Source organism: Ranitomeya variabilis, chromosome 4 (genome assembly GCF_051348905.1).
Source record: "Ranitomeya variabilis isolate aRanVar5 chromosome 4, aRanVar5.hap1, whole genome shotgun sequence".
In the NCBI taxonomy this organism is placed as follows: Eukaryota; Metazoa; Chordata; class Amphibia; order Anura; family Dendrobatidae; genus Ranitomeya; species Ranitomeya variabilis.
The window spans coordinates 501,553,536-501,568,727 of NC_135235.1; positions in this window are offsets into that span (position 1 = coordinate 501,553,536).

Below are 15,192 nucleotides of genomic sequence, written 5' to 3' on the forward strand. Positions count from 1 at the left end.
CAGGTGAGAATTTAGAGGATGGTGGGAGTGGTCACCACCCACATCAGCTGGCCCAGCACCCCCGATGGTCTTGAAAGGAAAAAAACTACTTTTAAAACAGAGTGGAACCAGAGCTGCCATGAATCCAAAAATGGATCATGACAGTACCCCCCTTTCAATGAGGGGCCTCTGGACCCTCAACACCAGACCTCACTGGAAACGGCGTATGATGAGGACGCCTCGATTCACTAGAGTTCACCTCAGCAGTTACCTGATCCTCAGGTTTACTTCTACCTGATGTTTTTGGTGGACACCAACACGTACTCATTCACACACAGGTCCAGACCTAAATGTTTATTTCCATGCATGCGTTTGCCACAAGATGGTGAACTCTTTGAGGAACTGACAACAGAGGCATCCCCCTGAGTCACCAAACTCACAACGGGATGGAAAAGGGGGGAGGAAGGCCCTATCAATAGGGAAATTAAGGAATGGTCACATCCTGCTCAAATCTGAGCCTGTCCCTGCACTCCCCTAACACCCTAAGTGGGTCCTTCTCCCAACCGCCATCAGGAACCTTGTCCCTGGTTGTCACCTCACACTGCCCTGGCTAGTGCACTGGCCAGCAAGGAGCGCTAGCCTGACCACTTACCTTCCAGACTCAACTGCCCAGCTCCACATCGCAGATGACAATGAAGCCGGACCCCAAACTCCACTCAGCGTAGGATACAACATCAGGACCTCAAACAGCTGATACACGCTGGCACCAGAGAGTTCATCACACATCGGCTGGTCTCCAGAGATACTCTATCACCAACAGTCAGCTGATGCATCAGGTGACCATTTAAAGTATGATGGGAGTGGTCACCACCCACATCAGCAGTTACACCAGATTGCCAGTGGGGGAAAAACTGACGTTAACCCCCAATGGTCCTGAAAGGAAAAAAGCTACTTTTAAAACAGAGTGGAACCAGAGCTGCCATGAATCCAAAAATGGATCATGACAGTACCCCTGTTGTGAACTCTGTTTTCAGGCTCCCTCTTGTGGTCACAGGTGGTATTGTGTGACTTTTGTTTTGGGCTCCCCCTGGTGGCTTTGTTTGTTATCCTGCGGGTCTGTGGCTGATCAGCTGCCTCGTTATTCACTTGGGAGTTTCCTATTTAGCTCTGTTTCACTTCCACTTGTTGCCGGCTGTCAATGTACTCAGTGCTATTCTGATTACTCCTGATTATCTTTGGTTTCAGTCTCTTCAGGAGAGGCTAAGTTCTGTTTAATTATTTTTTGCTCATCAGTCTGCAATATGATTTCTGTGTATGATGAGTTTAGTCCAGCTTGCTAATATGTGATTTCTTCTGCTGGTTTGCTCTGGGGTACAGAGTTGCTTCCCCCGCACCGTTAGTTGGTGCGGGGGCTCGAGCGATCTCTGCGTGGATATTTTGAATAGGGTTTTTAATTGACCGCACAGTTCCCTTTCTATTTTCTGCTTTCTAGTGTTAGCGGGCCTCATTTGCTAAATCTAATTTCATCTCTGCGTTTGTGCTTTCCCCTTAACTCACCGTTAATATTTGTGGGGGGCTATTCTATATCTTTGGGGTCATTTCACTGAGGCAAGTGAGGACTTTCGTTCCCTCTAGGAATAGTCAGTTTCTCAGGCCGTGAAGAGACGTCTAGGATTTTCAGGTCACGTTCCACGGCTGCCTATAGTTGTTTGCGGATAGGATCAGGTTGCGGTTAATTCAGTTACCACTTCCCCAGAGTTTGTAGTCGGTTTAGTTACTTAGCTAGTCCTACTTGCGATCCTTGCCACTAGGATCATAACAGTACAGCCGGCCACTAAAGTGTTAATTGCATGGCAGAAGCAGGAGAAAAGAAGCCTTGAGAATTTTTTTTTTTTTTTCCGTGTGTCCAGCAGCTGTGTGTCTAGCTTTTCTCCTCCTCTTAATCTTGGTGTGGCTCTGAACTCAGCTGCTGATATGGATATTCAGAGTTTGGCCTCCAGTGTAGATCATCTTGCTGCAAGGGTGCAAAGTATTCAGGATTTTGTTGTTCACAGTCCTATGTCAGAGCCTAGAATACCTATTCCGGAGTTGTTTTCTGGAGATAGATCTAGGTTCCTGAATTTTAAGAACAATTGTAAATTGTTTCTTTCTTTGAAACCTCGTTCCTCTGGTGATTCCGTTCAGCAAGTTAAAATTATAATTTCTTTCTTGCGTGGTGACCCTCAAGATTGGGCCTTCGCATTGGCACCAGGGGATCCGGCATTGCTCAGTGTTGATGCATTTTTTCTGGCCCTTGGATTGCTCTATGAGGAACCTAATCTTGAGGACCAGGCTGAAAAAGCGTTGTTGGCCCTCTCTCAGGGGCAAGATGAAGCAGAGGTGTACTGCCAGAAATTTCGGAAATGGTCGGTGCTTACTCAGTGGAATGAGTATGCCCTGGCTGCAAATTTCAGAAAAGGTCTTTCTGAGGCCATTAAGAATGTCATGTGGGGTTCCCTACGCCTGCAGGTCTGAATGAGTCAATGACTCTGGCCATTCAGATTGAGCGGCGTTTGCGGGAGCGCAAACCTGCGCACTATTTGGCGGTGTCTTCTGAACAGACACCTGAGTCTATGCAATGTGATAGAATTCTGACCAGAAGTGAACGGCAAAATTATAGACGGCAAAATGGGTTGTGCTTTTACTGTGGTGACTCAGCTCATGTTATCTCAGCATGCTCTAAGCGCAAAAAAAAGGTTGATAAATCTGTCACCATTGGTACTTTACAGCCTAAGTTCATTTTGTCTGTTACCCTGATTTGTTCCTTGTCATCTTACCCGGTTATGGCTTTTGTAGATTCAGGTGCTGCCCTGAGTCTGATGGACTTGTCATTTGCCAGGCACTGTGGTTTTGTTTTGGAGCCTTTAAAATTCCCTATTCCACTAAGGGGAATTGATGCTACGCCATTGGCTATGAATAAACCTCAGTACTGGACACAAGTGACCATGTGCATGACTCCTGTTCATCAGGAGGTGATTCGCTTTCTTGTGCTGCATAATTTGCATGATGTTGTCGTGTTGGGTCTGCCATGGTTGCAGACTCATAATCCAGTCCTGGATTGGAAAGCAATGTCTGTGTCTAGTTGGGGTTGTCAGGGAATTCATGGCGACGCTCCTGTGGTGTCAATTGCTTCATCCACTCCTTCTGAAGTCCCTGCGTTTTTGTCAGACTACCAGGATGTATTTGAGGAGCCCAAACTCAGTTATCTACCTCCTCATAGGGAATGTGATTGTGCTATAAATTTGATTCCTGGTAGTAAGTTTCCTAAGTGACGACTTTTCAATTTGTCAGTGCCGGAGCATGCTGCCATGCGGAGTTATATAAAGGAGTCCTTGGAGAAAGGACTTATTCGCCCCTCCTCCTCCCCTCTTGGTGCGGGGTTCTTTTTTGTGGCTAAGAAGGATGGTTCTCTGAGACCTTGTATTGATTATCGCCTTCTAAATAAAATCACGGTCAAATTTCAGTATCCTTTGCCATTGTTATCTGATCTATTTGCTCGCATTAAGGGGTCTAGTTGGTTCACCAAGATAGATCTTCGTGGTGCGTATAACCTTGTGCGTATTAAGCAGGGTGATGAATGGAAAACTGCATTTAATACGCCCGAAGGCCATTTTGAGTACTTGGTGATGCCTTTTGGACTTTCTAACGCTCCTTCTGTCTTTCAGTCTTTTATGCACGACATCTTCCGCGAATATCTGGATAAATTTATGATTGTGTATCTGGATGATATTCTGTTTTTTTCTGATGATTGGGAGTCCCATGTTAAGCAGGTCAGGATGGTGTTTCAGGTCCTGCGTGCCAATGCTTTATTTGTGAAGGGCTCAAAATGTCTTTTTGGAGTCCAGAAGGTTTCTTTTTGGGGTTTCATTTTTTCTCCTTCTACTATTGAGATGGACCCAGTCAAGGTTCAGGCTATTCATGACTGGACACAGCCTACATCTGTTAAGAGTCTTCAGAAGTTCTTGGGTTTTGCTAATTTTTACCGTCGCTTCATCGATAATTTTTCTGGTGTTGTTAAGCCTTTGACGGATTTGACCAAGAAACGTTCTGATGTTACTAACTGGTCTCCTGTGGCTGTGGAGGCCTTTTGGGAGCTGAAGCGCCGGTTTTCTTCGGCTCCGGTCTTATGTCAGCCAGATGTCTCTCTTCCTTTCCAGGTCGAGGTTGATGCTTCCGAGATTGGAGCGGGGGCTGTTTTGTCGCAGAGAAGCGCCGATGGCTCTGTGATGAAGCCATGTGCTTTCTTTTCAAGAAAGTTTTCGCCTGCCGAGCGGAATTATGATGTCGGTAATCGGGAGTTGTTGGCTATGAAGTGGGCATTTGAGGAGTGGCGACATTGGCTCGAGGGAGCTAAGCATCGTGTGGTGGTCTTGACTGATCACAAGAATCTGATTTATCTCGAGTCGGCCAAGCGGCTGAATCCTAGACAGGCTCGTTGGTCGTTGTTTGTCTCTCGTTTTGATTTCATGGTCTCGTACCTGCCTGGTTCGAAGAATGTAAAGGCTGATGCTCTTTCTAGGAGTTTTGTGCCTGACTCTCCTGGAGATTCAGAGCCGGCTGGTATTCTCAGAGAAGGGGTGATTTTGTCTGCCATCTCCCCAGATTTGCGACGAGTGCTGCAGGAGTTTCAGGCGGATAGACCTGACCGTTGTCCACCGGAGAGACTGTTTGTCCCGGATAGATTGACCAGCAGAGTTATTTCCGAGGTTCATTCTTCGGTGTTGGCGGGCCATCCTGGAATATTTGGTACCAGAGATTTGGTGGCCAGGTCCTTTTGGTGGCCTTCCTTGTCGCGGGATGTGCGTTCCTTTGTGCAGTCTTGTGGAATTTGTGCTCGGGCTAAGCCTTGCTGTTCTCGTGCCAGTGGTTTGCTGTTACCTTTGCCTGTCCCGAAGAGGCCTTGGACGCACATTTCCATAGATTTTATTTCGGATCTCCCTGTCTCTCAGAGAATGTCTGTCATCTGGGTGGTGTGTGATCATTTTTCTAAGATGGTCCATTTGGTGCCCTTGCCTAAGTTGCCTTCCTCCTCCGAGTTGGTTCCGCTGTTTTTTCAAAATGTGGTTCGTTTGCATGGGATCCCTGAAAATATTGTTTCCGACAGAGGATCCCAGTTTGTGTCTAGATTTTGGCGGACCTTTTGCGCTAAGATGGGCATTGATTTGTCTTTTTCGTCGGCCTTCCATCCTCAGACGAATGGCCAAACCGAACGAACTAATCAGACCTTGGAAACCTATTTGAGATGTTTTGTTTCTGCTGATCAGGACGACTGGGTGACTTTTTTGCCATTGGCCGAGTTTGCCCTTAATAATCGGGCTGGTTCTGCTTCTTTGGTTTCTCCTTTTTTTTGTAATTCGGGGTTTCATCCTCGTTTTTCCTCGGGTCAGGTGGAGCCTTCTGACTGTCCTGGAGTGGATGTTGTGGTGGATAGGTTGCATCAGATTTGGAATCATGTTGTGGACAATTTGAAGCTGTCACAAGAGAAGGCTCAGCGCTTTGCCAACTGCCGTCGCTGTGTGGGTCCCCGACTTCGTGTTGGGGACTTGGTGTGGTTGTCTTCTCGCTTTGTTCCTATGAAGGTCTCCTCTCCTAAGTTCAAGCCTCGGTTTATCGGTCCTTATAAGATTTTGGAAGTCCTTAACCCTGTGTCATTTCGTTTGGACCTCCCAGCATCGTTTGCTATTCATAATGTGTTTCATCGGTCGTTGTTGCGGAGGTATGTGGTGCCTGTGGGTCCTCCGGTTGAGCCTCCTGCCCCTGTGCTGGTTGAGGGAGAATTGGAATACGTGGTGGAGAAGATCTTGGATTCTCGTATTTCTAGACGGAGGCTTCAGTATTTGGTTAAATGGAAGGGCTATGGTCAGGAGGATAATTCCTGGGTTGTCGCCTCTGATGTTCATGCGGCCGATTTGGTTCGTGCCGCACTTCCATGTGGCTCACCCTGATCGCCCTGGGGTTTTTGATGAGGGTTCGGTGACCCCTCCTCAAGGGGGGGGTACTGTTGTGAACTCTGTTTTCAGGCTCCCTCTTGTGGTCACAGGTGGTATTGTGTGACTTTTGTTTTGGGCTCCCCCTGGTGGCTTTGTTTGTTATCCTGCGGGTCTGTGGCTGATCAGCGGCCTCGTTATTCACTTGGGAGTTTCCTATTTAGCTCTGTTTCACTTCCACTTGTCAATGTACTCAGTGCTATTCTGATTACTCCTGATTATCTTTGGTTTCAGTCTCTTCAGGAGAAGCTAAGTTCTGTTTAATTATTTTTTGCTCATCAGTCTGCAATATGATTTCTGTGTATGATGAGTTTAGTCCAGCTTGCTAATATGTGATTTCTTCTGCTGGTTTGCTCTGGGGTACAGAGTTGCTTCCCCTGCACCGTTAGTTGGTGCGGGGGCTCGAGCGATCTCTGCGTGGATATTTTGAATAGGGTTTTTAATTGACCGCACAGTTCCCTTTCTATTTTCTGCTTTCTAGTGTTAGCGGGCCTCATTTGCTAAATCTAATTTCATCTCTGCGTTTGTGCTTTCCCCTTAACTCACCGTTAATATTTGTGGGGGGCTATTCTATATCTTTGGGGTCATTTCACTGAGGCAAGTGAGGACTTTCGTTCCCTCTAGGAATAGTCAGTTTCTCAGGCCGTGAAGAGACGTCTAGGATTTTCAGGTCACGTTCCACGGCTGCCTATAGTTGTTTGCGGATAGGATCAGGTTGCGGTCAATTCAGTTACCACTTCCCCAGAGTTTGTAGTCGGTTTAGTTACTTAGCTAGTCCTACTTGCGATCCTTGCCACTAGGATCATAACATACCCCCCCTTCAATGAGGGGCCTCTGGACCCTCAATACCGGACCTCACCAGAAATTACGTATGATGAGGACGCCTCAATTCACTAGAGTTCACCTCAGCAGTTACCTGATCCTCAGGGTTACGGCAAATGCAGCCCAATGGAGATGGCAATAACATAGGCTCTGGAGGCACCACAAATCTCCAGAGCGCCAACCTGTGGAATATGTTGTGTACGTGCATTACTGGGGGTAACTCCAGCTGGAAAGTTCCTGAGCTGGGAATGGCCAACACCCGATACGGTCCGATCACCCTAGGACTCCAGGTCCCAGATGTATACTTCTACCTGATGTTTTTGGTGGACACCAACATGTACTCATTCACACACAGGTCCAGACCTGAACATTTATTTCCTTGCATGCATTTGCTACAAAATGGTGAACTCTTTGAGGAACTGACAACAGAGGCATCCCCCTGTGTCACCAAATTCACAACGGGATGGAAAAGGGGGGAGGAAGGCCCTATCAATAGGGAAATTAAGGAATGGTCACATCCTGCTCAAATCTGAGCCTGTCCCTGCACTCCCCTAACACCCTAAGTGGGTCCTTCTCCCAACCGCCATCAGGAACCTTGTCCTTAGTTGTCACCTCACACTGCCCTGCCTAGTGCACTGGCCAGCAAGGAGCGCTAGCCTGACCACTTAGCTTCCAGATTCAACTGCCAAGCTCCACACTGCAGATGACAATGAAGCCGAACCCCAAACTCCACTCAGTGTAGGATACGACACCAGGACCTCAAACAGCTGATACACGCTGGCACCAGAGAGCTCATCACACATCGGCTGGTCTCCAGAGATACTCTATCACCAACAGTCAGCTGATGCATCAGGTGACCATTTAAAGGATGATGGGAATGGTCACCACCCACATCAGCAGTTACACCAGATTGCCAGTGGGGGAAAACTGACATTAACCCTTGATGGTCCTGAAAGGAAAAAAGCTACTTTTAAAACAGAGTGGAACCAGGGCTGCCACAAATCTAAAAATGGATCGTGACAGTCCTGTACCGAATACAGACTTTTACTGTACGTCCGTTTTCCTGTTCGGGTATGCCAGTCTAATAAAGCTTGTTGAAAGGCTAGATCACAGCCAATCAACATGCTTTTAGACTGTGAGGACTTTAAGAGCCATCACAGCCATGCCAAGAATTGGTATGGCTGTGATTGGCCGAAGCAGCACGTGACCTGGCCTGTATAAAGGCAGAATCTTGAGTGCTGCTGCCATTATGCTCATATCAGTGTAGAGATTGGAGATGAGCGAATTTCATTTTGTTATGATTTTGGCTAGGATAGTGGTGCTGTATGATGAGTGGGGGTATGTGTTTGAGGAGGTGAGGGGGTGTCTCTAGGTCAGAGGAGCTGCAAAGTGTAATTTTTCTTTCTTTAATAACTTAAACGTGTGTACATACCGACAGCCAATCAGGGCGCAGAAACATTCAACAAAATCATGACACAAGGTCTTCTGCGATTGGCTGCTGAAGTCACATGTCCCGTGTCACTTAAAGGGAACCTACCACCCCGTTTTTTAAAGATTAGATAAAAATAGTGTGAAATAGGGGCAGAGCTGGGCTTTACATTAGTGCCTTTTTGGGCCTTTACACCCCCGTTAGGCTGCCGAAATACCTTAGTGAAGTGTCCGTTTTGACCTGTCACTCAAGCTGGTCAGGTCGGATGGGCGTGGTCACAGCGCTGTTTGTCCCCCAGGATCCTGCTCATCATTACGTTGGTGGCGTAGTGGTGTGCGCATGTCCAGCAGATGAATCCACTGCCCAGGAGATGAATAACGGCGCGGTCTTCGCTATTCAGCCGTTTACCGGTGGGCGCGGCCATCTTTCCTGTGGCCGCGCCTGCGCAGATGGAGCGCTCTGCTGCCCGGGACTTCAGGAAAATGGCCGCCGCGATCTCCATCTGCGCACGCGCGGAATCCCGCGGCCATTTTCCTGAAGTCCCGGGCAGCAGAGCGCTCCATCTGCGCAAGCGCAGCCACAGGAAAGATGGCCGCGCCCACCGGTAAACGGCTGGTCGTGTCGGAATGGCCTGGGCCGTTTTTTGGTCGTTGAGGTCCCGCTGACATCGCTGAATTGGTGTGTGTGACACCGATCCAGCGATGTCTTCACTGGTAACCAGGGTAAACATCGGGTTACTAAGCGCAGGGCCGCGCTTAGTAACCCGATGTTTACCCTGGTTACCAGCGTAAATGTAAAAAAAAAAAAACAGTACATACTCACCATCTGATGTCCGTCAGGTCCCTTGCCATCTGCTTCCTGCTCTGACTGACTGCCGCCGTACAGTGAGAGCACAGCACAGCAGTGACGTCACCGCTGTGCTGTACTTTCACTTTCACTTTGCGGCGCTCAGTCAGTGTGGGAAGCAGATGGCAAGGGACCTGACGGACATCAGATGGTGAGTATGTACTGTTTGTTTTTTTTTACATTTACGCTGGTAACCAGGGTAAACATCGGGTTACTAAGCGCGGCCCTGCGCTTAGTAACCAGATGTTTACCCTGGTTACCCGGGTGCTGCAGGGGGACTTCGGCATCGTTGAAGACAGTTTCAACGATGCCGTTCCCCTGATCGTTGGTCGCTGGAGAGAGCTGTCTGTGTGACAGCTCCCCAGCAACCACACAGCGACTTACCAACGATCACGGCCAGGTCGTATCGCTGGTCGTGATCGTTGGTAAATCGCTATGTGAGACGGGGCCTTTAAAAAGAGTAAATCTTGTTTTGCTGGCGTCATATTCTCAGTGTCACAGATAAGAGAAGCCGCGTCTGCTAGTGCTGCCTAGATTGTGCAAAAACTATGTTGCAGTCTAGAGAGGCCCAATTTGCTAATCCAAATCAGAGAGACAGATTTCCTCTTAAAAATCGTTAGGTATAAAAGTGTTGTTCAGGCACACTATCTAAGAAAATAAAAAATGATTGTTCATTTAGTGACATATGACTAACAGGTGTGGGTCTAAGGTTGTGAAACAGCAGGTTACAACAAGAGGAGAAGGGTACATACAACATGAGTGGGAAAAAGCGAGGTCGTGGGGAAATAAGCTCATCTGAACAAACACCGCCTCGTCCTATCTAAAGACCACTGAAAACATCTGGTACTGGACAGGCTACTCCACTCCCTTTTTTAGGCAGCTGCACAGTGCTATGCCTAGATGAGGGCCAGTGTGCTGCACTGCATGGCAAGCGCTGCATCAAGTGGACTCTCCTCTTCCTCCACCTTAAAATCATACACAGTACAATGCTCAGATGTGGCACCACAATCACTCTTGTTTCCCACCGAGTTACAAATTTACAAACACCCAACTGACTGTAGGGAACCACAGATGGGCCATTCTGCAGAGCCGATCACGCATTCTATTATTCAGGCATCAGAGGTCTGCTCCAAAGATTCACAGAATCCAGAGGAGGAAAGTATCTGCACTGATACTCAAAATGTTTTCATGTTGGATCCAGGGCTGGACGAAGTAGGGTCCAAGCAAAATACAGACCCTCGTCACCAGACGTAAACCACTGAGGGGTAGAGTTGATACTGATGAGACTCGGATATCAGAGGCGCATGCGGACTGTACTTTGGTGTCAGAGCAGGAAGAGGAGGAGTGTGAGAGCAGAGAGGATGACGAAGAGGTTATAGATCCCACTTGGTGTACCCAGAGGTATGAAGCTGAGTAGCTCATCAGAGGAGATGGACAAGAAGGAAGATGAGGAGGTTATGTTGTGTCTTCCTACATAGACACAAAGCATAGCTCCCAACCGTCCCGCATTGTGCGGGACTGTCCTGGTTTGGAGCCTGTGCCCCGCTGTCCAGCGCAGGACGCTCTGATCCCACACCCGCAGACAGCAGGACCGACACGCCCCCTTGTGTCAAGCCATGCCCCGGGCCCTTACCCTAGTTCCGTATGGCTGCCTGCTTTCTGCGCACAGGACCTGTGATGAGGTCACAGGAGGGGAGGAGTCAGGGGTCACATGATCGGGACCTCCGAAGTTGTGCTGGTTGCCAACTTTCCGCTGCAGGATGAGGTAAGTAATGCTGTGTGTGGGGTCAGGAGGTGTACAGTGTGGATGTAGCAGAGCCGTGTGTGTGCGAGGTGTACGGTGCGGAGCCTTGTGTGTGCGAGGTGTACGGAGCGGAGCCGTGTGTGTTGTGAATTTGGTTTCTGGTGGTACTGCACTTATGTGCTTCTTCTCCTCTGTTCACCTGTTTCCATCAGGATGTGGGAGTTGTCTATTTAGCCTTGCTCCTCAGTCATTTCTATGCCGGCCAACAATGTTACCAGAAGCCTTTCTGTTGCATGTTCCTGCTCCTAGACTACTATCAGCTAAGTTGGACTTTGAGTCCTAAGTTTGTTTTGCATTTTTGTTCCAGTTCTCTGTGTTTGAATATTTCTGAGGCTGGAAGCTCTTGTGAGCTGAAATTGCCACTCTGGTGTCATGAGTTGATATTAGAGTCTTAAAGTAATTTCAGGATGGTGTTTTGAAAGGGTTTTCAGCTGACTGTGTAGTTCCCTTTTCTGTCTTCCTACTATCTAGTAAGCGGACCTCAATTTGCTAAACCTATCTTCATACTTCGTATGTCAATTTCCTCTAAAATCACCGACATTATATGTGGGGGCTACTGTCTGCCTTTTGGGGAAAATTTCTCTAGAGGTAAGCCAGGTCTGTATTTTCCTCTGCTAGGGTCAGTCAGTTCTCCGGCTGGCGCTGGGCGTCTAGGGATAAAACGTAGGCACGCTACCCGGCCACTGTTAGTTGTGCGGTAGGTTTAGCTCACAGTCAGCTCGAGTTCCCATCTTCCAAGAGCTAGTCCTTTGTATGCTTTACTACGGTCTCTTGCCATTGAGAACCATGACAGTTTGGCCGGCCAAGGGTTAAAATAATTGGCAGAAGAAAGGAGAGAAAAGAAGTCTGCAGAGAATTTTTTTTTTTTTTTTCCTGAGTTTGCTCATTAGTTGATTCACTAGCATCTTTGCTTACTGCAGCCTTCGTCTCTCTCTCCTTCTAATCCTTGAATGGTTCTGATTTCACCTGATTAATATGGATCCTCAGAGTTTAGCTACAGGTTTGGATAATCTCGCTGGGAAGGTTCAAAGTTTACAGGATTTTGTTATTCATGCTCCTATATCTGAACCTAGAATTCCTTTACCTGAATTTTTCTCCGGGGATAGATCTCGCTTCCAGAATTTCAAACATAATTGTAAATTATTTTTGTCTCTGAGATCTCGCTCCGCTGGAGATCCTGCACAGCAGGTCAGGATTGTAATTTCCTTGCTCCGGGGCGACCCTCAGGACTGGGCATTTGCTTTGACACCAGGGGATCCTGCGTTGCTCAATGTGGATGCGTTTTTCCTGGCTTTGGGGCTGCTTTATGAGGAACCTCATTTAGAGATTCAGGCTGAAAAAGCCTTAATGGCCCTGTCTCAAGGGCAAGATGAGGCTGAAATATACTGCCAAAAATTTCGTAAGTGGTCTGTGCTTACTCAGTGGAATGAGTGTGCCCTGGCGGCGAATTTCAGAGAGGGTCTCTCTGATGCCATTAAGGATGTTATGGTGGGGTTCCCTGTGCCTACAGGTCTGAATGAGTCCATGACAATGGCTATTCAGATTGATCGGCGTTTGCGGGAGCGCAAACCTGTGCACCATTTGGCGGTGTCTACTGAGAAGGCGCCAGAGATTATGCAATGTGATAGAATTCTGTCCAGAAGCGAACGACAGAATTTTAGGCGAAAAAATGGGTTATGCTTCTATTGTGGTGATTCAACTCATGTTATATCAGCATGCTCTAAACGTACTAAGAAGGTTGATAAGTCTGTTTCAATTGGCACTTTACAGTCTAAGTTTATTCTATCTGTGACCCTGATTTGCTCTTTATCGTCTATTACCGCGGACGCCTATGTCGACTCTGGCGCCGCTTTGAGTCTTATGGATTGGTCCTTTGCCAAACGCTGTGGGTTTGATTTAGAGCCTCTGGAAGTTTCTATACCTCTGAAGGGTATTGACTCCACGCCATTGGCTAGTAATAAACCACAATACTGGACACAAGTAACTATGCGTATTAATCCGGATCACCAGGAGATTATTCGCTTCCTTGTGTTGTATAATCTACATGATGTGTTGGTGCTTGGATTGCCATGGCTGCAATCTCATAACCCAGTCCTCGACTGGAAAGCAATGTCTGTGTTAAGCTGGGGATGTCAGGGGACTCATGGGGACGTACCTTTGGTTTCCATTTCGTCATCTATTCCCTCTGAGATTCCGGAATTTTTATCTGATTATCGTGACGTTTTTGAGGAGCCTAAAATTGGTTCACTACCTCCGCACAGAGAGTGCGATTGTACTATAGATCTGATTCCGGGCAGTAAGTTTCCAAAGGGTCGTTTATTTAATCTATCTGTGCCTGAACATGCTGCTATGCGGGAATATATTAAGGAGTCCTTGGAAAAGGGACATATTCGTCCTTCGTCATCTCCCTTAGGAGCCGGTTTTTTCTTTGTATCTAAAAAAGATGGCTCTTTGAGGCCGTGTATTGATTATCGGCTTTTGAATAAAATCACGGTTAAATATCAGTATCCTTTGCCACTGCTTACTGATTTGTTTGCTCGAATAAAGGGGGCCAAGTGGTTCTCTAAGATTGATCTTCGTGGGGCGTATAATTTAGTGCGAATTAAGCAGGGGGATGAGTGGAAAACCGCATTTAATACGCCTGAGGGCCATTTTGAGTATTTAGTAATGCCTTTTGGTCTTTCAAATGCCCCTTCAGTCTTTCAGTCCTTTATGCATGACATTTTCCGTGAATATTTGGATAAATTTTTGATTGTGTATCTGGATGATATTTTGATTTTTTCGGATGACTGGGACTCTCATGTCCAACAGGTCAGGAGGGTTTTTCAGGTTTTGCGCTCTAATTCCTTGTGTGTAAAGGGTTCTAAGTGCGTTTTTGGGGTTCAAAAGATTTCGTTTTTGGGGTACATTTTTTCCCCCTCTTCCATTGAGATGGACCCTGTCAAGGTTCAGGCTATTTGTGATTGGACGCAACCCTCTTCTCTTAAGAGTCTTCAGAAGTTTTTGGGCTTTGCTAATTTTTATCGTCGATTTATAACTGGTTTTTCTGATGTCGCTAAACCGTTGACTGATTTGACTAAGAAGGGTGCTGATGTTGCTGAATGGTCCCCTGCGGCTGTGGAGGCCTTTCGGGAGCTTAAGCGCCGCTTTTCTTCCGCCCCTGTATTGCGTCAGCCTGATGTTACTCTTCCTTTTCAGGTTGAGGTCGACGCATCAGAAATCGGAGCTGGGGCGGTTTTGTCGCAGAAAAGTTCCGACTGCTCCGTGATGAGGCCTTGTGCGTTCTTTTCTCGTAAGTTTTCGCCCGCTGAGCGAAATTATGATATTGGTAATCGGGAGCTCTTGGCTATGAAGTGGGCTTTTGAGGAGTGGCGTCATTGGCTTGAGGGGGCTAGACATCAGGTGGCGGTATTGACCGACCACAAGAATTTGATTTATCTTGAGTCCGCCAGGCGCCTGAATCCTAGACAGGCGCGCTGGTCGTTATTTTTCTCTCGGTTTAATTTTGTGGTTTCTTACCTACCGGGTTCTAAAAATGTGAAGGCGGATGCCCTTTCTAGGAGTTTTGAGCCTGATTCCCCTGGTAATTCTGAACCTACAGGTATCCTTAAGGATGGAGTGATATTATCTGCTGTTTCCCCAGATTTGCGACGGGTCTTGCAGGAGTTTCAGGCGGATAGACCTGATCGTTGCCCGCCTGGTAGATTGTTTGTTCCTGATGATTGGACCAGTAGAGTCATCTCGGAGGTCCATTCTTCTGTGTTAGCAGGTCATCCTGGAATCTTTGGTACCAGGGATTTGGTGGCTAGGTCCTTCTGGTGGCCTTCCCTGTCGCGAGATGTGCGAGGTTTTGTGCAGTCTTGTGATGTTTGTGCTCGGGCCAAGCCTTGTTGTTCTCGGGCTAGTGGATTGTTGTTATCCTTGCCTATTCCGAAGAGGCCTTGGACTCACATCTCCATGGATTTTATTTCTGATCTCCCTGTTTCTCAGAAGATGTCTGTCATCTGGGTGGTGTGTGACCGTTTTTCTAAGATGGTCCATTTGGTTCCCTTGCCTAAATTGCCTTCCTCATCCGAGCTGGTTCCTCTGTTTTTTCAAAATGTGGTGCGCTTGCATGGTATTCCGGAGAATATCGTTTCTGACAGGGGAACCCAATTCGTGTCTAGATTTTGGCGAGCGTTCTGTGCTAGGATGGGCATTGATTTGTCTTTTTCGTCTGCTTTCCACCCTCAGACTAATGGCCAGACCGAGCGAACTAATCAGACCTTGGAGACTTATTTGAGGTG